The sequence below is a fragment of the Chrysochloris asiatica genome, unplaced genomic scaffold (genome assembly GCF_000296735.1).
Source record: "Chrysochloris asiatica unplaced genomic scaffold, ChrAsi1.0 scaffold00364, whole genome shotgun sequence".
NCBI lineage: Eukaryota > Metazoa > Chordata > Mammalia > Afrosoricida > Chrysochloridae > Chrysochloris > Chrysochloris asiatica.
Window position 1 is genome coordinate 1,475,295 of NW_006408882.1, and position 25,898 is coordinate 1,501,192.

The 25,898-nt window shown below is 43.2% G+C and overlaps 1 protein-coding gene across 1 annotated transcript in view; it reads right to left on the reverse strand.

Annotated features, from left to right (window-relative positions):
- Window positions 1–25,898, reverse strand: part of RELL1 (RELT-like 1) — a 72,741-nt gene that overhangs the window by 45,755 nt on the left and 1,088 nt on the right. The window lies entirely within an intron of this gene.

Sequence of the window (25,898 nt, forward strand, 5' to 3'; positions counted from 1 at the left end):
TATTGAAAGATTCTCTAGGCAAATTATTGAATGATGCAGAGAGCATCAAGAGAAGATGGAAGGAATACACAGAGTCACTGTACCAAAAGGAAATGGTTCATGTTCAACCGTTTCAAGAGGTAGCATATGATCAAGAGCCAATGATACTCAGGGAGGAAGTCCAAGGTGCATTGAAGGAATTGGAAAAGAACAAGGCACCAGGAATTGATGGAATAAAAATTGAAATCTTTCAAGAAAGTAGGCAGCACAAGAGGCAGTCACTCATCTCTGCCAAGAAATTTAGAAGACAACTATCTGGCTGACTGATTGGAAGAGATCTATATTTGTGCCCATTCCAAAGAGAGGTGACCCAACGGAATGCGGAAATCATCAGACAGTATATTTGATATCCCATGAGAATAAAGTTTTACTAAAGGTAATACAGAAACGGTTACAATCATACGTTGACAGAGAACTTCCAGAGGTTCAAGCCAGATTCAGAAGAGGCCGTGGAACGAGAGATATCAGTGCTGATGTCCGATGGATGTTGGCTGAAAGCAGAAAATATCAGAAAGATGTTTACCTGTGCTTTATTGACTACACAAAGGCTTTCTATTGTGTGGGTCATGACAAGCTACGGACAACATTGAGAAGTATGAGTACCCTAACAAATCCCCTAAGGAATCCTGTCTGACTTCAGCCTCATAGGAATAGGCCTTGGGCTGATGTAGGGTTTGATAGTCCTTCCCCCTGGTAAAGCAGGAGGGAAGTCAGATACTGTCGCCACACCATTTTTACAGCTTGCAAAAGATAGACAATGAAAATGAAGACAGTGGGTGCATCTGATGTGTGGTATTGGCAAAGAATATTCAATATACTCTGGACTGCCAAAAGAAAGAAAAAACTTGTTTTAGATGAAATACAAACAGAATGCTTCTTCAAAGCAAGGACAGCAAGACTCTGGGGCTCACTTACTTTGGGCACATCATTGTTGTTAGGGAATGTGAGTTGGTTCTGACTCACAGTAACCCTATGGACAACAGAACCAAACACTGAAAGTCCTGTGATCGCCCTCACAAGCGCGGCTGTGTTTGAGTCCACTGTTGCTACCTAACACTGTATCAATCCATCTCACTAAGGATCTTCCTCTTGTTCACTGACCCTCGAGGTTACCAAGCATGAGGTCCTTCTCCTGAGTGATGTATCATGTACAAACACATCCCTCCTGATACAACATGTGAGCCAGTTTCACAATCCTCCCTTGTAAGGAGCATTCTGTTCTACTTCTTCCAAGACAGACTTGTTCATTCTATGACAGGCTGTGGTACTCATATGTTCAACATGCATCATCAACAAGATCATTCAAACGCACATCATTAGGAAAGACTAATGGTTAGGAGAGGGCATTATGTTGGGTAAACAGTGGAGACCCCCAATAAAATGAATTGATTCAACAACCACAACAATGAACTCAATCATCATGAAGACAGCATAGGTGTGGACAGTAATTCCTCTTGTTACATGTTACGAAGGCAACTAACAACAATATATACCACATGAGTCATATTTGGATTGTTGTTGTTAAGTGCCTTTGAGTCAGTTCCGCCTCATAGTGCTCCTCTATAGGGTTTCTGAGGAGCAACTGGTGAGTTTGAATTGCCGACCTTGCATTTCAAACCGACCTGTGGTCCAGTGCTTATCCTAGAGCGGCACATCAGGACTCCATATTTGGATTACTTACTGTAAAAACCAGGTGGGAGCCATGTCTGATTTCCTTGGGCTTCACCAGGAGGACAGAAAATCAAACTCAAATGAGCTTAAGGCTGATTCCTATGACGCAGAGGTCAGACATGCTTCCACCACCCTACAACCTCCTTTACCCTATTCTGACACCATCCATACCTCCCACAGAACTCTCTGCTTCACATCTGGGGTCGATAATCCATTGCAACGGCCATACAGAACTCATAACAACGCTCACAATTATGGGTTTACTAGGGAAGTGATTTCAATAGCCTCATATGGATGCGAAAGCTGGACAGTGAATAAGGAAGATGGTAGATGTATTGATGCCTTTGAGTTGTGGTGTTGGAGGAGAATACTGAAAGTGCCATGGACTGCCAAAAGAACCAACAGATCTGTTTTGGAAGAAGTGCAGCCAGAGTGCTCCTTGGAGGCCAGGATGGCTAAGCTTCGTCTCTCCTACTTTGGACATATTGTCCGGAGGAAACAATCGTTGGAGAAGGATGTCATATGCTGGGTAAGGTGGATGGTCAGAGAAAAAGAGGAAGACCCCTAACGAGATGGATTGGCCAGGTGGCATCATTGATGGACTCAAGTGTGGCAGCGGTAGTGAGGTTGGGCCAGGATCGGACATTGTTTCATTCTGCTGTGCATGGGGTCGCTATGAGTTGGTTCCGACTCGATGGCACCTGACAACAACAACAACAAGGGAAGTGAACCGGGTATAATTCAGCATGAGAAAAACTCAGGACACAGCAATTCTTCCAGTCAGGAACGCCTCTTGTCTGCCATCCTACTGACTCGCCTCACTCTTGTCTTCCGCCTCTCAGCCATGTAGCCTCTTGGCCTCTGTCCTGCTTGGACAAGTGTTACAAAGCTCAGTTGTCTAGTCTGTGAATGCCCAAAAGGCACATTCTGCAAGTCATTCTCCTGCCCAGAGGCACTCACCTTTACTCAATCCATGGACATAGAGCCTGCAGCTACTCTGTCTCTCTCTATGCCACCACCTCTGCTATTGCCACTTTGCTAGGTAGGGATCTCACCGTCCACTCATGCTCTTCCTTCTTGATGGTTCTGGGATCATCTGTTCCTGTTGCTCAGATGGCTCCTTTTAAACCTAGCTGGATAGCAAAACTAACCAACCCCAGACTTAGCGCCATATGCACCTATTTGCAAGGCCCCACCCAATCACTTGGTGGGAATTAAGATGTTGGATTGAAAAGCCATATGAAGTAAATTGAAGGTACCACACTTAATGTCAAAGGAAAAAAAAATAAAAAGAGACATCTTACTTTGATTTTTGGTTTTCTTACCCACAAAAGTAAATATTCACTTTTTAAATTCCTAACCAAAATTAATCCTGCAAGGGGCTTTTCTTTCACCCAACATTGTAAATCTTTTCCTTCCTGTGGGAAATCATGCTTTCTAAATTTAAATTTCTGAAATAATGATTGGGTAGAGGGCCAGAAGCCATCTTGTATCCTGATATCAGTTGATCTCAGTAAATTCAAACCTCCATGTACCTAGCTTCATGCACCATTTGTATATCAGAAACTATGGACTGACAAAACAAACAAATCTGTCTTGGAAAAAGTACAGCCGGAATGTTCCTTAGAACCTTTAATATTCCTTAAAGTTCCTCACTAGTTCTTTGACATGTTATCAGGAGGAACCCGTGCCTGGAGAAGGAAATCATGCTTGGTAAAGCGGAAGTCAGCAAAAAAAAAAAAAAAAGGGAAGACTCCAGACAAGATGGATTGACACAGTGGCAGTAACAATGGGCTCAAACATAATAATTGTGGGGACGACAGCGCAAGACTGGACAGGACTTCGTTATGTTGTTTATAGGATTGTTATGAGTCTGAACCAATTCAATGGCACCTAAAAGCTCTATATACCGAGTAACTTCTCTAAACAAAGCTTTATGTTCAAATTGCATTTTGTTTTGATTATTTTTAACATTGTTGTTGTTATTAAGTACATAACAACCCTATATAGGGTTTCCAAGGAGTGACTGGTGGGGTCAAACCATCGACATTTTGGTTAGCAGTCCAGTGCTTATCCTACAGCGTCACACCTGAATTCCTAATTTTTAAATTGCAAAGTACTATATTATCCATTTGGAGTCTGGTGTGGCGCTGTAAGATAAGCACTGGACCATAAGTTTGTTTATGACCATAAGTAAGGTCAGCGTTCAAATCTACCAGCCACTCCTCAAAAATGCTAAATAAGTTTGCTGTGAGTCAGAGTCAACTCAACAGCACTAAAACAAATGAACAGATATCATTCATTTGCTCCTTCAAACAACTCTTGAGATGTGAAAGGACTACATATTTCATCTGTTTGTCTGTCTCTCCTGCAAATGAAAAGCAAGATTATCCCTTGAGCTCATCTTGTACCAAAAATAACAGATGGGCTCATAAAATATCACCCATGAGTAATTATCTCCCTTAAAAAAATTATCTACATACAATCAAATGGCCAAAAATCATTCCAAAGCAAAGCTAGAAGGTAAGAGGCCAGGGAAACCAGACTACTGGAAGTGGTACAACCAGAACAAAAGACCAAGAATGAAGACACATTGTAAAAAGTGTGACCAGGATCACTAGATCATTTCAGCAGACATGGCTGAATGGAAACCTAGTCTGCTGTGCAAACTTGCACCTTAGACACAATAAAATACTACTTAAAAAAAGAAGAAAATGAAGCTGGAAACCCGATCGCAAGTACCTCACTGAAAGTAGTGGGACAGCATCTCAACCGTATTCAGTGTCGGACTTCCTCCCTCCTACTGCAGTATCTCTGGGCCTCCCTGGTCCCCTCTCCTCCACTCCACCCTCCCACTGCCTAGACAATAATAAAGTGCCACCGTTTCAGGAATGACGTGGCCTAGCCTCACCCACTTCTTCTGCAGCCTTCCCTCCTGCAGCTTTGACTGAGGAAGCCCCCGCCCACACCCATTCTGCACTGACTTTTCCTACCTCCAGGTCTTTGCACACCGGCTGTTCCTTTTGCTTGGCATATCCTATTGTTGTCAGTTGCAGATTACTGGCAACCCCATGCACAAAGGAACAAAACTCTGCCTTGGTGCTGCACCATCCCCATTACCAATTGGGGATCAGGCCCTTAGGGTGTTCACCAGCTGCTTTTCAGAGGTGGACTGCCAGGGCTTTCTTCCTAATCCATTTTAGTCTGGCAGCCCTGCTGAAATTAGTGCAGCATCCAGCAACACGTAAGCCTAAACTGACAGGTGGGTGGTAGCAGCAGAGGAGGTGCACTGGGCAGGAATTAACCCTGAGTCTCCTGCAATGAAGGTGAGAATTCTACCACTAACAATCCCTGCCCTCTGTACCCCCTTACAGGCACACTTAAAATGCCAAGCTTGAGGCTATTAAATCTTCCCTGGCCCTCTTATCAGAAGGAAATTCTCCCTTCATGAGCCCACACAGCACTTTGTGGTCCTCTGATGGTTACCAAACAAGCATCTTCATTATACTACAATGATTTGTATTCACAGCCTAGCTTCTCCTTCTCAATCACAAGTTTGTAGAAGACAGACACCAACACTAACAGCACGCAGTCAGTTCCGACTCATAGCGACACCTATATGGTTCCCAGGAGCAACTAGTAGACTTGAACTGCCGACCGAGAGTCCTTAAATAAGGTAGCCCTCATTTTTAAATCAGTTGCACTCTGTATGTAAGGAATAAATATTTATAAGCTTTACCTACAAAGACTATGAAGGCAATCATGCGTTATGAACTGAGTTTCACCTTCAAAACCCAGCTTCCGGGCTGTACAGCAGAGCTTTAAGTAATGTCCAATGCCTTTCTTTTTAGTCAATGGGTTGTTTTGTGTTGTGTTTTGCCTTGAATAGAAAGGGAGGATGGATGGAAAGAACTCAGGAAGTAGCAAAAGCATTCAAGTCATCTGCGCATATAGCACAAACTTGCAGAGAAAATGAAGGAATGCCATCTGCCACTTCACCAATGCCAGGAAATTCCGGGCGCCAGCTTTTTATAATTTGGATAATTCACATGATTGTGTTGGGGACTTTCAACTATGAAGAACATTTATGTCAGAATATTTGAAAACTAGTAATGCTGTGTTATACCATGACAAAGCCCAGTGACTTCTTCAAACTTCCAGCCCTTAGAAAAATCTCAGAAAAATTACCTTACATGGGGGAAGGAAGGCTTGACATGTTAGAAGTACTGAAGGAATCTGTTTAGTGTCTTTAACCCTACATAGGACATAACATTTATGTTGTTGTTTGTTGTCATCGAGTCACTTCTGACTCTATATGGGCGAAGTAGAACTGTTCTGTAGGGTCTTCCAAGTATCTCTGGGTGAGTGACCTCAACCTTCTGGCCAGCTGTTGAGTACTTAACCATCTGCAATACCTAAGGACTCACCAACAATGTATGTATGCACAGAGTCTTTTAATCTTCAACCACTCAGCTAAGCTTATCTGGCTTGTTAAGAAGGCTAACGATAGATTGATCTAGTTTATTTCTTTTCAGAAAACTGAAACTTACTTTTCCTTAATTAGCCAAAATTTTCTAAAACCCATTCCTAAACCTAATGGCATATGAATGGATTACTCTTGAATGTGTACTCTAAAATCCCTAAAGAATTCTGAAAATAACCATTCTTTTTCCACTAAAAACCATCCATATTCAACTTATAGGAGGTCCTGGTGTGGCGCTTTGGGGTAATGTGCTGGACTGCAAGGTCAGTTTGAACCACGTTCAAGCTTACCAGCTGCTCCTTGGAAATCTTATACAGGGTCACTATGAGTCGGAACCGACTTGATGGCACTTAGCAAGCATTCAACTTATAAGATTCCCTTGATTTTCTCCTTAAGGAATCAGACCTTGATGAAATTCTTTAATAAAAAAGTTCAAAGTAAAATTCAATCTGAAGCCTTCCGTTTACCAGTGGTGCTGAGCACGGAACATATGTGCCAGACTGCAGTCATTTGCACTGCAAGGTCAGCGGTTCAAGCTTACCAGTTGCTCCTTGAAAACCCTATTCAGGGTCACTATGGGTCGGAACCAGCTCAATGACAATTAACAACAAGAAGAACATTTGAGAACAATGAGCAGAGACATGCTTTAACTTCTATCGATCTATTACTCGAGCAAGTCACTCAAGTTCTCTTTATCTTACTGGTTCCTCTGCAAGTCTACTTTCTCATGAACAAAACAGAGATAATTGCAACCTACTCCTTACAGTAAGGAGCCCTAGTTGTTGTTGCTAAGTGCCGCGGAGTCAGTTCCGACCCATAGCAACCCTGTATAGGGTTTCCAAGGAGAAACTGGTGAGCCTGAACCACCGACCTTGCAGTTCAAACGGCTTTGCAGCCTGGTGCATTAACCCATCAGCACCACACCAGGGCTCCAAGGAGCCCTTGTAGCATATTGGATTGCAAGTTGGGCTGTTAACCACATGGTCAGCAGTTCGAATCTACCAGTAGCTACGCAGGAGACAACTGAGGCTTTTCTGCTCTCGTAAAGATTTGCAGTCTCAGAAACCCTTAGTTGTTAAGTACCATCAAGTTGGTTCTGACTCGTGGCAACCCTGTAAAGGGTGTCCGAGGAGCAGCAGGAGGGTTTGAAGCGCTGACCTTGTGGTTCAAAGTCCAGTGCTGATCCTACAGCACCACACCAGAAGTCACAGAAACCCTACACAGGAAGCTACTCCTCGGCACACCAGCACCACCACCTCATAGTGGTTTCAGAAGTAAAGCGTGGTCCAGCCATCTCAAACATCTCAGAGCAGCTCATCTGCTCAGCACTCTGGGGAACGAGCTCGTTAGACTAAACAAAAACCAGGGAAACAACTGTCTCTGATTGCGGGTTAACTAACATGGAGCAAAGGCAACATGTACTTACAGTTGGGACACGGATATTCACAGGGCAGGGAAGAGGGCTGTTGAAACCTTAAGAAAACCCTAGGAGCGCGTTTTCAGAAGTGTTACCCTTGGTCTCAGCTTGAAGGAAAACTAGAGAGCCAGAGGTTCAAGCCCACCAACTGTGTGGGAGAAATATGGGGCGATCTGTTTCTACAAAGGTTTACAGCCCCAGAAACCCCATACAGAATTGCTATGGGTCAGAACGGACTCAATAGCTGAATCTATTCTAACTCACGGTGATCCATGACAGAATAAATTGCCCCATAGGGTTTCCAAGGCTATAATTTTTACAGGGGGTCCTAGTGTAGCACTATAGGATCAGCACTAGACTGCTAACCATAAGGGCGGCAGTTCAAATTCACCAGCTGCTCTTTGGAAATCCGACACAGGGTTGCTATGAGTCGGAACTGGTAGCAACAAGACATTCCCAAGTAATGCTGGCTAATATCAGAGCGAACAGGACAGTCAGGCGCTAAGAGGTAGAACCGGTCTGTTGTGCACCTCTTACCAGGAAATTCTTCTTAGCCTAAGAAGCCTTGGTGGCACAGTGGTTAAGCACTCACTTCTAAGGGGAAGGTGGCCAATCAAATGCACCATCATCTCCTTGGGAGCAAAGCCCTGGTGCTGTACTCCTGTAAAGACTGTTGTTACTAAGTGCTGTGGAGTCCGGTCTAACACACAGCCACCCTGTACGCGCTCTTAAGGGGCGGGTGGTGGGTTTAAACTGCTGACCTTGAGATCAGCAGACCAATGCTTATCCTAGAGGGCTACCAGGAATGTGTTGTTGTTATTAAGTGCCACCGAGTCGGTTCCAACCCATAGCGACCCTGTATAGACCTTGTAGTTCAAACTGACCCTGCAGTCCAGCGCATTCTCCAGCCCCTTCCCAGACCTACTGACTCAGGCACCCGGAGTGGTTTCTAACCATCAGGCCTCCAGCTGATTCATGCACCTTCCAGTTTATAGACCACTGCCACAGCTTTGCTGCTCTCACCGCCCTCTGCCTCGACTTCCTCCTATGCAGGCGGAGGGTTAAACTTCATCTCCTCCAGAAACTCTTGCCTAACTTGTCCTGGCCTCCAGTTTCTCCACTCATCCCACCCCCAGCTCTAAGCAAGGGCCTCTAAGTGTCATACTTTACTAATGACACGTTAGTATTATTGCTTATGTAACTGTCTTCTCTGATAACCTGTTATCTCCAGAAAGGCGGGGACTAGTCGACTTTGCTCACATTCCATCATACCCAGTGCTTTGCACACATTAGCCGGTTACCATCAAATTGTTTACTCATGGAAGCAGCAGTCAAGAAATGAAACATTAGGCAAATCTGCTGCACAAGTCCTCTTTAAAGTGTTCAAGAGCAAAGATGTCAGTTTGAGGACTAAGCCATGGTATTTTCAATCACCTCATATGCATGTGAAAGTTGGACAGTAAATAAAGATTGTAAAAGAATTGATGCATGTGAGCTATATGGTGTTGGAGGAGAATACTGAAAGTACCAGGGACTGCTAGAACAACAAACATGTGTGCTGGCAAAAGTACAGCCAGAGTCTCTGGTCCTTAAGAGCCAGATGTCGAGACATGAGCACCTCTCATGTATGTTTCAGATCCATTATCAGGAAGGAGTGACCAGTCCCTGGAGGAGAGCATCCTGCTGGTAAAGTGCAGTGTCAGTCAAAAAGAGGAAGCCCCCACGATGGGATGGATTTACACAGTGGTAACAACAATGGGCTCAAGCATAACAATGATCAGCAGTCCAGTGCTTACCCTACAGCGTCACCAGGGTTCCTTAAAGGGCATAGAATGTTATAAAATGAGGAATATGTTATACAGACAATTAGTACATCCACTTGAAGTCTTAGGTGTAAAATCACAATGGAATTTGTCTTTGAAGTTTCATGAAGGAATCTGGGTTTTCAAAATGTTTGCACTAAAGGTTTTTAACCAACATTTCTAAATGTATCTGTATCATATACCATGTTCACCCAAGGCAGTACTAGCTGACTTTTTATTGTCATTCCTTTTTCTTTCCACAGCAAGATTTTTTCACCTCAGGACCCTAAAAAAATACAACCCATTCAGTGGGGAGCGTTGAAGCTAAGTTTTCCGAGCAAATATAGTACTAGAAAAAAAGTAACTTCATTATTAGAAAAAAAAAAAAGCTCTGGGCCAGAGGCCAAAACATCTAGACTCCTGCTCTGGGTACCTTCCTCCTTTTCTCCCTCCCTTCCAACACTGAAGTGTCTGCTTTGACAACTTTGGAAACCCTATACAGGGTTGCTGTAAGTCAGAACCAACTCAACAGCATGTAAACAATATTACTGGTCCTGTGTTTAGATCTGAGCTGTAACAATGAACAGACACACAACACACATAGTCCCTCCCTCACCAGACCTAACCATCTGTTCTTCAACTATAGACTGGGGTCCTTTTTCTCAGGTCCTGCTCACCCCAGCTCCAAAGAGCTGAGAAAATCACACTCTGGAGCATGAGACCAGGGACAAGTGCAGACTCAGGAAACCTGCTGAAAGCCACAAAGCCACGTCTGTCCATTTCAGCAGAGAGATGTTGTTAAGTGCTGTCAAGTTGGTTCTAACCTATAGTGACCCTGTAATAGGGTTTCCAAGGAGCGGCTGGTAAATTTGAATTGCCGACCTAGCAGTCCAGTGCTTACTCTGCAGTGTCATAAAGACAGCCTTAACTTAAAGGGAAGAATCCCATAGTAAGGAAACCCACGAAAGTCCTGCTGTATCAATTCTGTTTCCTCTTCTGGTAAATAAATAGGAAGCTTTCAGGAGATAGTCAAGGTTTTCGCCTGAATACTACAGAATTCTATTTCCACATCAGAAAATTCTACTTCATCAGAACACTCATCAGGTGGGCAGCGAGGAGATGAATAGTGACCAGTCAGAACTTGCATAATCCATAAGCATGGCAAGCAATAGTTATATCATATACTGGGGAAGACTGTCACAATTCTGTGAGTAAACTACATACATACAGATGGGCTGATTAAAGATGTACCCATTGGTGAATCTGCAGAAAGTGCTTCAAAAAGAAACTGTCACCTTCTACCATTCTAACGGAGTCCTGGTGTGGTACTGTGGGTCAATGCACTGGACTGCAAAGTCAGTTTGAACCACAAGGTCAGTGACTGAAGCATACCAGCCACTCCTCGGAAACCCTATACAGGATCACTATGGGTTGGAACCGACTTGAAGGCACTTAACAGCAATAACAACAATCATTCTAAGAGGGAGTCCTGGTGTGAGGGAGTCCTGATGTGGCACTGCAGGATAATGCACTGGACTGCAAGGTCAGTTTGAGCAACAAGGTCAGCAGTTCAAACCCACCAGCTGCTCCTTGGAAACTCTACATAGGGTCACTATGAGTCACAACCGACTCGATGGCACTTAACAACAGCAACAACCATTCTAAAGAGAGTTCTGTAGGATACGCACTGGACTGCTTACCACAAGGCTGGCAGTTCAAACCCATAAGCCACTCCTTGGAAACCATGTACAGGGTTGCTATGAATCAGACTCAACTTGACAACACTTAACAACAACCCCTCTAAGGAGGAGCCCTGGTTATGCACTGGGCTGCCAACAGTAAGGTCAGCAGTTTGACCCCAAAGAGGAAAAGATGAGGCTTTCGGCTCCCATAAAGTTTACAGTCTAAAAAAAAAATACAGTCTCAGAAACTTTATACCCGGTCACCTAAGGAGTCCTGGTGTAGCACTGTAGGGTAAGCACTGGACTGCTAACCTCAAGGCTGGCGTTCAAACCCATCAGCCACTTCTCAAAACTGCCACTTCTCGGAAACCCTGTACATGGGCCCTATGAGTCAAACCCACTGGACAGCACTTAACATTAACAACAATCCTTCTAAGGATGATGGTTTCCTTCTTTCTTTCTAACCTCCCTTAACTAGTTTAAGCTCTGTCCTACAAATCCCCTACCTCCCAAGAGAGCTTTTTGCCAAGTCTACTGTTGCAGGAGAATACTGAAAGTGCCATGGGCTGCCAAAAGAACAAACAGATCTGTGTTGGAGGAAGTGCAGCCAGGGTGCTCCTTGGAGGCCAGGATGGCCAAACTTCATCTCTCATACTTTGGACACATTGTCAGGAGGGACCAGTCACTGGAGAAGGATATCATGTTTGGTAAGGTGAAGGGTAAGAGAAAAAGAGGAAGACCCCCAGTGAGGTGGATTGGCAAAGTGGCATCATCAATGGGCTCAAGCCTGGCAACAACAGTGAGGTTGGCCCACGATCGGGCAGTGTTTCATTCTGCTGTGCATAAGGTCACTATGAGTTGATACTGACTCGATGGCACCTAACAACAACACTAACCCTTATGCCTCTTCCTGGCAGAGACCTTGGGCACTGCCCAACATAGCTTCGTCAAAACCTATCTCTGTTCTTTATAAAACCAGCATCAGCATCCAGGGCTCAGAAGCAAGGTGTGGTAGAGGCCACCTTAGGTAATGGCGGAGGCCCAAAAGGAAAACTTACGGAGGAGTTCCAAACTTTGTCCCACCTGATGCTATGACAGTAGCTGGTTACAGGCAAAGAGTAATACACCCACTCCTCACTTAGTGACATGGTTAGGATCCAAAAACCGGGTCATAAGGTAAAAACCGGGTCATTGTGCAAAGAAGGAGGGTAACACAATCAGATCCCAAAATGAAGGATGATTCCATCATTATTGTTGATGTTGTTAAGTGCCGTGGAGTCGGCTCCGACTCATAGCGACCCTGCACAGGGTTTCTGAGGCTGCAAATCTTTACAGGAGCAGAAAGCCTCATCTTTCTCCCGTGGAACAGCTGGTAGTTTCAAACTGCTGACCTTGAGGTTAGCAGCACAATTTATAACCACTATGCTACCAGAGTTCTTTATAAGCGTGTCAAATTATATAATATACCTACTAACCACTGACAGTCAAGGCCCAGCCAAGTCGACATATAACCTTCTATGACAGCCAGCATACTCTCACCTCGTACTTTGGTGGTGCTGACAGATGTACATCATTAATATACAAAATAGATTTTTTTACTAGTGTTGTAAATGTGAAATGTCAAATCACAAGATGATGTCAAGTGAGGAATAGGTATAATATATATATTTTAGGACTCGTGCCAGATGGGAATCCCTGAGGGATACAGCAGGTTAGCATGATCAAGTTGGAGACTTGAGTCGACCAATGAATGAGTGGTACTCAACTGCAACTGGTTTTGACGAGGTGTCAGGATGTGTTCCAAGCACTCACATATTTCGTCTCATGTAACCATCACCACAACGTCTTCCGGAAACTCCTATGATTTTCTACATATGGGTTAAGAGTTGGGCTGCTAACTACAAGGTCAGCAGATTGAATCTACCAGCCACTCCATAGGAAAAAGATGAGGCTTTCTGCTCCCGCAAAGATTTCTTGCCTCGGAAACCCTATACAGCGTCTCTATGACCGGAACTGACTCCACAGCATATAACCACCACTATTCCAGATGAGCAAAGTGGTTTTAGAGATTTCTTTTCTCTTCAAGAGACATTGTATTATTGATTAGAATGCAGTTACACGCTGGGGTTGTCGTATGTGCCATCGAGTCAGTTCCAACTCACAGTTACCCTGCATAGGGTTTCCAGAGAGAGGCTGTTAGGTTTGAACCACCAACAATGTAGTTAGCAGTCCAGTGCTTATCCTACACATCGCCACAACAGAAAAAAAGGGCATTAGACACAAAAAATGGGATTCCTCAGACTGGAAAATTCTTTCTTTGAGATTCCAAAATAGTTCTGATGAGCAGAGACAAGAAGTCAGGGGCCTGGAGGTACTATTAAGAGGGAACTAGAAAAACCAGGTCCCATGAGTTCAACAAGTTTGACAAAATGATCCTCAAGGTGAGGTGACTGGGCAGAGGAGGGGGTTCGGCTACCCTTCCCCCTCCCTCCCCTCAAGGGGTCCCTTGGGTGCCTTCAGTTCCTATTCTTACAATAAAAGCTGTGTAAATAACTGTCAGAAAAAAAGTGGGTGGGGCGTGGCCGAGATTACAGCCCAACGTCCACCATCAGGTTTCCATTATAACCAGCTCCGTCCACAGCGGCACAGGAGAAAGGAAAATCTCAGCTCTCCCCAGGTCTCTTTAATAGTTCCTACACCAGAATACCCATGTGGTGTTTCTTTTGGTGAATTGCCCCCATGTACCTGATGAGTTGTTTTCCCCACAGATAATATGATATTTCAAATAATTTTATGTTTATAATATGATATTTTAAACAATTATAAGTTAATTACTTATTGGACTTTCCTAGACAAATTCCTTCATTCTGTGATTTATTGTGAATCCTTGTCTCTATGTCTGTGACTGTGGACCTATTTTGAAGTGAATTATTAATGACACAGAATTAAAGTGGGACTGCGTTATGAGTCGGAACAACTCCACGGCACTTAACAACAATGAGTACCACTAAGGAGCTCTGGTAGCATGGTGCTTACGAATTGGGCTGCTATCCTCAGGGTCAGCAGTTCGAAACTACCAGCTGTTCCATGGGAGAAAGATGAGGCTTTCTGCTCCCGTAAAGATTTACAGCCTCAGAAACCCTGTACAGGGTTGCTATGAGTCAGAATTGACTCCACGGCACACAGCTACCACCACAAGGAGCTCTGGTAGCGTAGTGATTACAAATCGGGCTGCTAACCTCACAGTCAGCAGTTCGAAACTATCAGCTGTTCTGAGGGAGAAAGATGAGTTCTGCTCCTATAAAGATTTAACAGCCTCAGAAACCCTGTGCAGTCACCATGAGTTGGAACTGACCCCACAGCACATAACAACAACAACAACAACAACAACAACGAGTACCACTGGACCAATAAACAACATTCTTATCAATGGAGAAAAGATTGAAGTTGTCAAGGACTTCATTCTTCTTGGATCAACTGTCAACACTCATGGAAGCAGCCATCAAGAAATCAAAGGACGTATTGCATTAGGCAAATTTGCTGCACAAGATCTTTTTAAAGTGTTGAAAAGCCAAAGATGTCAGCTTGAGGACTAAGGTGCGCCTGGCCCAAGCCATGGTGTTTTCAATAACCTCATATGCATGTGAAAGCTGGACAGTGAATAAGGAAGACCATAGAAGAATTGATGCCTTTGAATTATGATGTTGGGGGAGAACACTGAAAGTGCCATGGGCTGCCCAAAGAACCAACAGAACTGGTGTTGGAAGAAGTGCAGCCAGAGTGCTCCAGGCTAAGATGGTCAAACTTTGTCTCTCATACTTCAGACATATTGTCAGTATGGACCAGTCACTGGAGAAGGATATCATGTTTGGTAGGGTGGAGGGTCAGAAAACGAGAGGAAGACCCCCAACAAGATGGACTGGTAAAGTGGCAGCATCAATGGGCTCAAGCGTGGCAACAGTAGAGAGGCGGGCCCAGGATTGGGAAGTGTTTCATTCTGCTGTGCGTAAGGTCACTATGAGTCGGCACCAACTCGATGGCACCTAACAACAACAACGAGAACTGGTGCAGTGCTGTGGGTTAATGCATCAGACTGCAAAGTCAGCAGTTCAAGCTCACCAGCTGCTCATAGGGAACACTATACAGGGTCGCTGTGGGTGGGAACCGACTCTACAGCACTTAATCACAGCAACAATGGCACTGTAGGATAGTACTGTACTTCTAACCACAATGCGCCAGACTGCAAAGCCGTGTGAACTGCAAGGTCAGCACTTCAAGCTCACCAGCTGCTCCTCGGAAACCCTAAACAGGGTCGCTATGGGTCGGAACTGACTCGATGGCATTTAACAACCACCACCACAAGGTCAGGGGTTCAAACCCACCAGTTATTCCTTGGAAGCTTTACAGAGGGTTGCTATGCATCAAAACCGACTCAACGGGTAGCACAACCACAAGGTTTAAGAACGCTCCACCTCTGGTAACAGAGTGGTTATGAGTCAGGCTGCTAACTTCAAGGCCAGCAGCTAGAAACGACCAGCCGTTTCACGGGAGAAACGTGGGCCTCCGAAACCCTATTCAGGGTCGTTGTGAGTCGGAAGCGATTCCACAGCACACTGCTACCAGCACCACCTTACTAGAGAATGTGACTCAATTCACCACACCTAGTTTTCCTTGGGGCTTGTACGATGTAAGTCCAATACACAGGAATGCTTTGGCAAATTCCTCTTGCTCTGGAAGCTGGATCTGGCCCCTGTCTGTGCTAGGACTGGCGGCCTATCATCTCACCTGATCCACCAGCTCCACAGCCTCCTGTATCACCAATCGCCCTGTGACCGGCCAATGGGAACTCCTCAGCTCCTGAGCCGATGGGGCTGAGGAGACTACTGCAGGCTGATTTCTGCACCACAGATTTGGGACTTGCCAGGCTCCACAATTACATCAGCCAATCCCTACACAGTTTTGAGCTCTGTGAACGGTTGCATAGTACAGAACCCTGAGACGTGCAGGAGAACAGGAATAGTGACTGAGATCAGGGATTCTGGAGTTGTATCACACATACTGGAAAGGAAGGCCATTTGGCCGCCACGTGTCTGTTACTTTGTCATACTGTGGGGACCTGCGTGTTGCCTCGCCACCAGTATTTTAAATACCAGCAGGGTCACCCATGGTGGACAGAATTCAGCTGAGCTTCCAGACTAATATCACAAGCTGGTAAAATTTTGTTCAAGATAATTACATGAGAGGTGGCCTACTTCTTAATGTTCAGCCACTGAAGTGAACAGCAGTGGAACACTGTCAGAAAGTACCTAAATACTGAAACATGATGAAGCGCAGCAGAATACTGTCAGATATAGTGCTGGAAGATGAGTCCTCCAGGTTGGAAGGTACTCAAAATATTACTGGAGAAGAGCTGCCTCCTCAAGGTACAGTTGGCTGTGATGACGTGAATGAAATACAGTTTGGGCTTTATTGGCTGATGGGGCACACCTCAAAATGAGAATAAACAACTATAAACACCCATCAACAATCAGAACATGGAATGTACAAAGTATAAATCTAGGAAAATTGCAAGTTGTCAAAATGAAATCCTAGGCATTGGTGGTGGTTGTGTGCTGTGGAGTCAGTTCCAACTCATAGTGACCTTGTACAATATTTCCGAGGCTGTAAATCTATACGGGAGTAGAAAGCCTCATCTTTCTCCCATGTTAACGACTGGTAGTTTCAAACTGCCAACCTTGAGATTAGCAGCCTGACTCATACCCACTATGTTACCAGAGTCCCTTTGGGCTGAAATGAACTGGTATTGGCCGTTTTGAATTTGACAGTCTTATGGTTTACTATAGGTGCTCTGGTAGCGTAGTAGTTACAAGTCGTGCTACTAACCTCAAGGTCAGCAGTTCGATACTACCAGCGTTTCTACGGGAGAACGATGAGGCTTTTTGATCCCATAAAGATTTATAGCCTCAGAAACCCTTTATAGGGTCACTATGGGTCGGAACCAACTCAACAGCATTTAGCAAGAACAACAATGGTTTACTACAGCAGGAATGATCAATTGAAGAAGAATGGTGTCACATTCATCATCAAAAAGAACATTTCAAGATCTACCTTGAAGCATAATGCTGTCTGTGATAGTATAATATCCATATACCTACATGGAAGAATGCGCCAGACTGCAAAGCTGTTTGAACTGCAAGGTCGGTGGTTCAAGCTCACCAGCTCCTCCTCGTAAACCCTATACACAGGGTGCTATGGGTCAGAACTGACTCGATGGCACTTAACAACAACATGGAAGACCAGTTAATTCCAATATTATTCAAATTTACACACCAACCACTAAAGTCATTGATGATGATACTGAAGAATTCTACCAACTTCCACAGTCTGAAATTGATCAAGCATGCAATCAAGATGTATTGATAATGATTGGAGATTGAAATGCAAAGGTTGGAAACAAAGAGGAAGGATCAGTAGTTGGAAAATATGGCCTTGCTGATAGAAATGATGCTGAAGATTGCATGATAAATGACTTCTTCAATGCAAATATCTTTTTTAAACAACATAAAATATGACAATACACATGGTCCTTACCAAATGTAATGCATGGAAATCAAACTAACTACATCTGTGCAAAGACACAGTGGAAAAGCTCCATATCATCAGCTAAAAAAGGCCAGGGGCAGATTGTGGAACAGTATATTGCTCATATGCAAGTTCACACTGAAGCTGAAGAAAATTAAAACAAGTCCACAAGAGCCAAAATATGACCTTGAACGTATCCCACCTGAATTTAGAGGTCACCTAAGGAACAGATCTGATGTATTAGACACTAATGACACAAGACCAGAAGAGTTGTGGGATGGCATCAGGAACATCATACAGGAAGAAAGCAAAAAGTCATTAAGAAGACAAGAAGTAAGAAAAAAAACCAAAATGGATGTCAGAAGAGACTCTGAAACTTGCTTTTCTGCAAAGACATGCTAAAACACATAAAAGAAATGAGAAACTCAAACAGCTGAGCAGAAAATTTCAAAGAGCATCTCAGAAAGATAAACTCTACTATTATAATGAAATGTGCAAAGACCTGGAATTAGAAAACCAAAAGGGAAGAACACTCTAAGCATTTCTCAGGCTGAAAAAATTCAAACCTCGGCTTGCAATATTGAAGGATTCTATAGGAAAACATTGAATGATGCAGAAAGCATCAAAAGAAGATGGAAGGAATATACAGTGTCATTGTACTAAAAATATATGGTTGAGGATCAATCATTGCCAAGAGTTAGTATATGATCAAGAGCTGATGATACTGAAGGAAAAAGTCCAAGGTTCACTGAAGGCAGTGGCAAAGAACAAGGCTCCATCAGTTGAAGGAATGCAAATTGAAATCTTTCAACAAGAAACTGATGCAGCACTGGAGACATTCACTCATCTATGCCAAGAAATTTGGAAGACATCTACTTGACCAATTGATTGGAAGAGATCCATATCTGTGCTCAATCAGAGAGGTGACCCAATGGAATGTGAAAAAATCACCAGACAATACCACTAGTATGACAAGCTAGTAAACTTTTGTTCAAGATAATTTAAAAATGGCTGCAACAGTACATTGATAGGGAACTGCCAGCGGTTCAAGCAGAATTCAGACCAGGACACGAAATGAGGGACATTATTGCTAACATAAGATGGAAGGCTGAAAGCAGAGAATACCAAAAAGATGTTTACCTGTGCTTTAGTGACTATGCAAAAGCTTTTGACGGTGTGTATCATGACAAGCTATGGATAACATCGGTAAGAATGGGTATTCCAGAACTATGAACTGTGCTCATGAGGACCAAGAGGCAGTCATTCAAACAAAAAAAGGGAACACTGAATGATTTAAAATCAGGAAGCGTGTGCAGCAGGGTTGTATTCGTTCACCATGTTCTTACTGAATCTGTCTGCTGAGCAAATAACCCTAGAAGCTGGTTTATATGCAGAAAAACCTGGCATCAGAATTAGAGGAAGACTCATTAACAACCTCTGATATGCAGATTATATTACCTTGCTTGAAGGAAGGGGGAAGAGGGCTCAAAATATTTACTGATGAAGATCAAAGGCCACAGCCTTCAATTTGAATTGCACCTCAATGTAAAGAAAACAAATACCCTGACCAGTAAAAAACATCATGATAAATGGAGAAAACACTGAAGTTATCAAAGGCTTCACTTTGTTTGTATCCACTATCAACTCTCATGTAAGCAGCAGTCAAGAAACCAAACAACTCACTGTAGCATTAGGAAAATGTGCTGCCTAAGACCTCCTAAAGTGTTCAAGAGCAAAGAGGTCAGTTTGAGGACTAAGGTGTGCCTGACCCAAGCCTGCCACAGTATTTTCAGTAGCCTCAGATGCATGTGACAATGTGGACAATGAATAAAGATCATGGAAGAATTGATGCAATTGAGTTATGCTGTTGGAGAAGAATGTTAAAAGTACCATGGGCTGCCAGAACAAACACTCTGTGTTGGAAGAAGCCCAGCCAGAATTAGAAGCCAGGAGAGGGAGACTTTGTCTCTCATACTTGAGCTACATTATCAGGAGGGATCAGTCCCTGCAGAAGGACATCATGCTTGGTAAAGTACAAGGTCAGAGAAAGAGAGAAAGACCCCAACGAGATGGAATGACATGGTGGCAGCAACACCAGACTCAAGTGTGACCAGATTGTGAGGGTGGCGCCGGACTGGACGGTGTTTCATTCTACTGTGCACAGAGTCAGTACGAATCAAAACTGAGTCAATAATGCCTAACAACAACAAAGGGCATCTAGGCTATCTTTAATGTCCACTTCATAAGGACCAGTCTCATGTTGATCCTTCTAAAAGGAAATATTCATACAGCTGCCCACAGATATAAACAGATGAGTCATGGAAGTGGAAATTCAGGATATAATCCCTTATCTGAAACTCTGGAGGTCAGATATGCTTTGTGAAATTCAGACTTTCTGTTCCTAATGCAATGAATTCAGTACACATTATGTAACAACCAGACGTCAAACTAACTAATACAGCTGTAGCAAAGCATGACTATCCAGACTGTGAGATAAATAGATACTATCAAATCTCACATTGTCCCAAGCCATCTTTAAATCAACTAAGTATGTCCACTAAAAAAAACTTTTGATTTTCAAAATCTTTTGGATATGAGAATTGTCCATAAGCGATTGCAGACATGTGTAAACGGATCAAACATTCGAAAAAATAGCCATCCTAGTAGTAATCAAAGATATAAAAATTACAATAATCTAGGTACCAGATTTTGCCTGATACATTAGCTAAAATGTTTTTCAGAGATAATGCCAATGTGAGTCTTTCTGCCCATTGGAGGGAGAACGTAAATGGAGACCACCTGTCAGACCATCAACACTGTGTCATTCAGTCTTAGAAGCACGAATAAGGAGACTTTTCAAGAATACATTTTTTGTGTGTGGAGGCCATCTAACAGCTGGGCAAAACTTTACCCGGAGAGTTCATTGAAACAATGAGTTTTTTTTAAAGCAAAAGATTCACAGCAACTGACATCTCTTAAAACAGGGGAGAGTGAAATGAGAATACAGAGAACCCACACGATGGAATATTATCCAGGCATTTTTTAAGAGAATGGAAGGAAATGAGAAACCTTCTTTAGAACTGGCAGGATACAAAATTATATTGCAATATGATCTTATTTGTAAAAAAAAAAAAAAAAAAAAATGCATATAGAGACAATTAACAGGATATGTGCTAATAGGTTAACAGTGGGGAACGACTGGAAGTATGGGATCAAAGGTCTTCCCCACCACACCACGGGACCCTCCGCACCTTGCCATCTTTAAATCTTTTGGGGAAATTTCCAAAAGTACATAGCGCTATGGTGTAGCTGAAGGACAGGGAAAAGAAGGCTTGGTAGCTTAACTCGCAGTCAGTGGTAGCACCCAGAAGTCTGAGTGTCTCTCTGGGCTTCTGTAAATGTACAAGGAACCTATCCTTACAAAGGTACCACCAGCTCCATAGCCAAAATCTTACAGCACGTGTAGTCTTCATTTATTAGTTTCATTCATACTACCCAAGAGTCCTGGTGTGGCGCTGCAGGCAAAACACTGGACCACAAGGTCAGTTTGAACCACAAGGTCAACATCACACAACTCAAGTCTAATGGATACTTTGGGGAAACAAATACCAAAAAAAAAAAAAGATACAGTGGGTAAAATACATGTCATCTACCACTTGCTAAGACTTTCAGAGATAACAAGGAGTTCTGGTGGCACTGTGGGTTAGGCAGTGGGCTGCTACCCCACAAGGTCCATGGTTCAAAGCCACCAGCTGCTTCTCAGGAAAAAGATGAGGATGTCTGCTCCAGCAAAGATTTACAGTGGGGAACCCCTTCCTAGGGTCACTAAGAGGCAGAATCAATTCAACAACAGTTGGTATGGTCTTTTGCTTTCAGAGACGTCCGGCTCATTTGATCCTCACAGTAGCCAATAAGGCAAGTAAAGATGAGTTGGCACAATGCCCATTTTACAGATGGGGAAATGGAGAGAGTAAACCCCAGGCCTGCAAATGTCAGTCTCTTCTTGGGTTTTGACTACAAGCCTGGGACTCTGACTAAAGCTTGATACTTTTTCCACTATATATGGCCATTACCCTGTTATGTCATGATTCTTTATAAAAATCTTAAAACAAAAGGAATATGCTTACTCAAAGGAGAAAGAAAATGGTCTCGTAGTAGAATAGGCTTCAGAAATACACACATCTGACCCAAGATCAAAATTCGTCTTGCATATTTGAGTGGCTTTTTCAGGGTTAAATTCCCAGAAATTCAAGTTTTGAATTTCTGGTGGTGGTAGTTGTGTGCCGTAGGGTCGGTTCCGACTCATAGCGACCCTGTAGAGGGTTTCTGAGGCTGTAAATCTTTACAGGAGCAGAAAGCCTCATCTTTCTCCCACGGAACGGCTGGTAGCATCCAACCGTTAACCATTAGATTAGCAGCCCGACTTGTAACCGCTACGCTACCAGATCTTCTCCCCATCTATAAACACGACAGTAAAATATAATGCATAGCTGATATATATATACAGGTGCTGGGGGGCTGGGCAAATTAAATGACAGAAGCACTTAACCAGTGACTGTCAGAAAATACACAATAAGCATAGCATTTATTCCTCCAAAAAACAGAAAAGCATCTACAATATACTAACTCCAAACTCCAGTTTTAGCCCTTGTAAACCATACCAGACTCAGTCTCCCTGCTTTCAGCAGCTCCCCAAATCTTTACCAACCAAGGAAGTTAAACCAAAAACCCACTGCTGTCAAATCAACTCCCAACTAATCAGCAGCCCTGTGTGTCAGAGCAGAACTGCTCCTTACAGGGCAGTCATTTTTTATGTTGTTGTTGTTGGGTGCCATCGAGTAGGTACCAACTCATAGAGACCCTGTGTTGTTGTTGTTACATGTCATTAAGTCTGTCCCTACTCAGAGCGACCCTATGCACAACAGAATGCAACACCGCCTGGTCCTGCACCTCCTCAGAGTCATTCTTAAGCTTGAACTCATTTCTGCTGCTCCAGAGCCAAGCTTTCTCACTGGGGGTCTTCTTCTTTTTCTCTGAACCCCCACTTTACCAAACATGACATCCTTCTCCAGGGACTGGTCTCTCCTAAAAATATGTCCGAAGTATGAGACACGAAGTCTTGCCACTCTGGTTTCCAAGGAGCACTCTGGTTCTATTTCTTCCAATACAGATTTGTCTGTTCTTCTAGCAGCCCATAGTACTTTTAATATTCTTCTTCAGCACCATAACTCAAATATATAAATTCTTTGCTATGAACATATATATTAACTATTCTCCAGTTTATTCATGTCTTATTGAGAAGGTCTTAAGGAGCTGAATTATAACATAGGAAAATCAATGTGACATAAGATTAGACACTGTTGTAGAGTCAGTTCCAATTCACAGTGACCCTGTGTAGGGTTTCCAAGGAGCAGCTGGTGGGTTTGAACTGCCAACCTTATGGTTAGTAGTCCAGTGCTTATCCTATAGCACCACATCAGAACTCCAAAATATGACCTAAGCATATAAAAATTATTTTCTCAATTTAAAAATTACAAACAAAGAGTTTGAATTGTTTGATATGGTAAGCAAGTTTTTTGGTGAGAAATATCACTGAGAGCTGATGAAGAAGACAGCTGTACAGATATTGGGATCCAACATCGCATAGAACAGTCAATCTTTACCAAAGCCAACTGCCACATCATTCTCCCTCAGAACAGCTAGATTCGAACCACTAACCTTTCAGTTAACAGTCATTCACTTTAACCACTCTGCCACCAGGGCTCCAAGGAAGTAAGTGACCTACAATTATTAAGAGTTTCCAAGGCTATATATATAACTCTTTATGGGAGCAGAAAGCCTTTTCTTTCTCCTACGGAACAACAGGTAGTTTCAAACTGCTGACCTTGAGGTTAGCAGCCTGACTCATAACCACTATGCTACCAACCCAAAGGTTACATAACCAAAGAATTTAAGAATATACCAGGGGCTTCAAAAAGCTCTTGGAACAGTTCCATTCCCCTTTAATTCCACTTTTTTGAAGCCTACTCATATGATAAAGACTGCAAAAGCCAGAACCTATGTAAGGTGGGAACTTGTCAGAGAAGGAAAACATTTTCTACTTAAACAAACAACAGATGCATGCAAGGCTGCAACCTGTTAAAAGCGGGAAACGTCTGAGACTCAGGAAAACAACTCAGTCCCATCCAGTTTCAGCCCTTACAAGTTTCACTGCAAATAAGTCCAAAAACTACCCAAGACCACTGCCAGAGTTGTTTCTGACTCTTACCAACCACGTAGGACAGAGTAGAGCTGCCCCCTCGGGATGTCCAAGGCTACAATCTTTACAGAAGCAGACTGCCATCTCTTTCTCCCACAGGCCGGCTGCTAGAGTCAAATTGACAATCTCTCAATTAGCAGCCATGTGCTTTCAACATTGTGCCACCAGGGTATCTTTCAAAAATGCACCAAGGTATAGTTTTGAATACTACTACTAAGAAATCAAAGTTTTATGAAATTTTTCTACTAGGCAGAAAGTCAAAGACATCATTATTCTCTACTGCGAAGCTACCTGTTCTTTTATTTCACTGCTTCTGATAACAACAGGCTTGGAGTTTTTATGACGCTTAGACGTAGAATTTCTCTTTCTATGTGGGAGACCCAGGTTCCATTCCTGACCAATGCATCTCACATGCAGCCGCCACTCATGTCATTGGAGGTTTGTGGGTTTCTATGATATGGGATCAGGTTCAGTGGAGCTTCCAGATTAAGACAGACTAGGAAGAAAAGCCTGGCATCCTACTACCAAAAATCATCCACTGAAAACCTTTTGGATCACAACAGTTTGATCTGCAACAGATCATGAGACTGATACAGGGCAGGCAGCGTTTTGTTCTCGTGTATGTGGGATTACCAGGCGTCAGGGCCAACTTGACAGAAATTTTAAAAATGCTTGTAGCTTAGAATCTCAGCATTCAGAGATTCTAAAAGAATTTCAGCAAGACTGTTGAGGTTGACTTTATATGTTCTATTTTCTCGCTGGGAAACAGTGAGGTACCATGGAAAGAGAAGGGATTTGAATCCCAAATAAAGATAAACACATACCTTGGTGGTTCCGTTTCTGATTGAAAACAGATTAATACACGTTGTGTAGTAATAAATATATTGATTTAGCTTAGCCTCTCAGGACTTCAGTTCCTTCATTAGAAATAACTACTTTGTAATGTTACGAGAAATAAAGTGGCCAATCCAAAATCTGGCATATAGCAAGCACTTAACTTTAGTTCTCATCTTGTTCTACCCACGTCACTTATCTACAAACATTAACAAAGTCTTTAGAGTCCAAGGGGCCCAGATGTTGACTGATCAGGAAACCCTTCTGTCATACAGACCCAAAGACACAGCAAATCTGTACTCTGTGTGCTCTTGCCTTTTGTAGAGACCTCATTCTTCATCGGAAAGGTTCTGTGCAATTAGATGAAAATTGTCTTCAGTTATATTCCAGGCATGAGACCTGTATGCCCTGCTCAAAGAGCCTTCCAAACACAAACCTAGTGTTGGTATAGATGTCCCCTGAAATCCTTGTGTGCTGAACCTTTAACAATTTTACTCCCAAACTAAGCTGTTCTCCAAGTTCTGAGGCAACTTAGCACTGGCCACGTAAGTACTGTTTGCAACCTTGAGGTCCAGTTTGCTCCTGGTTCTTATGCATCTACCTAGGTGAGTGGCACAAGTTGTGATCAAGTCCGAACCTGAAAGTTGGTAGAGCTTGAACTTACCCAATGTGCCATGAAAGAAAGGCCTGGCAATCAGCTTCCATAACAATTACAGTCAAGAAAACCCTTTGAAGCAGTTCTGCTCTGTGATACACTGGGTGGCCATGACTTGGAATCAACTTGAAGGCATCAAGTTTGGTTTGGTTTTTCGCTACTGACCTCAAGGTTGGCAGTTCGAAACTACCAGCAGTTCCACGGGAGAAAGATGAAGCGTTCTGCTCCCGTAAAGATGTACAGCCTCGGAAACCCTGTGCAGGGTCACTATGGGTCAGAACCAACTCCACGGTACTTAACAACAACAACAACAACAACAACAACCACCCATTAGTCAGTGGAGGCTTGTGTATTATGTTGCTATGATTCTGAACAGGTTTCACCAGAACTTACAAACTAAAACAGACTAGAAAGGCAGGCCTCACATTCTGCATCTGAAAACCAGCCAGTAAAAACCCTGTGGATCACATGGTT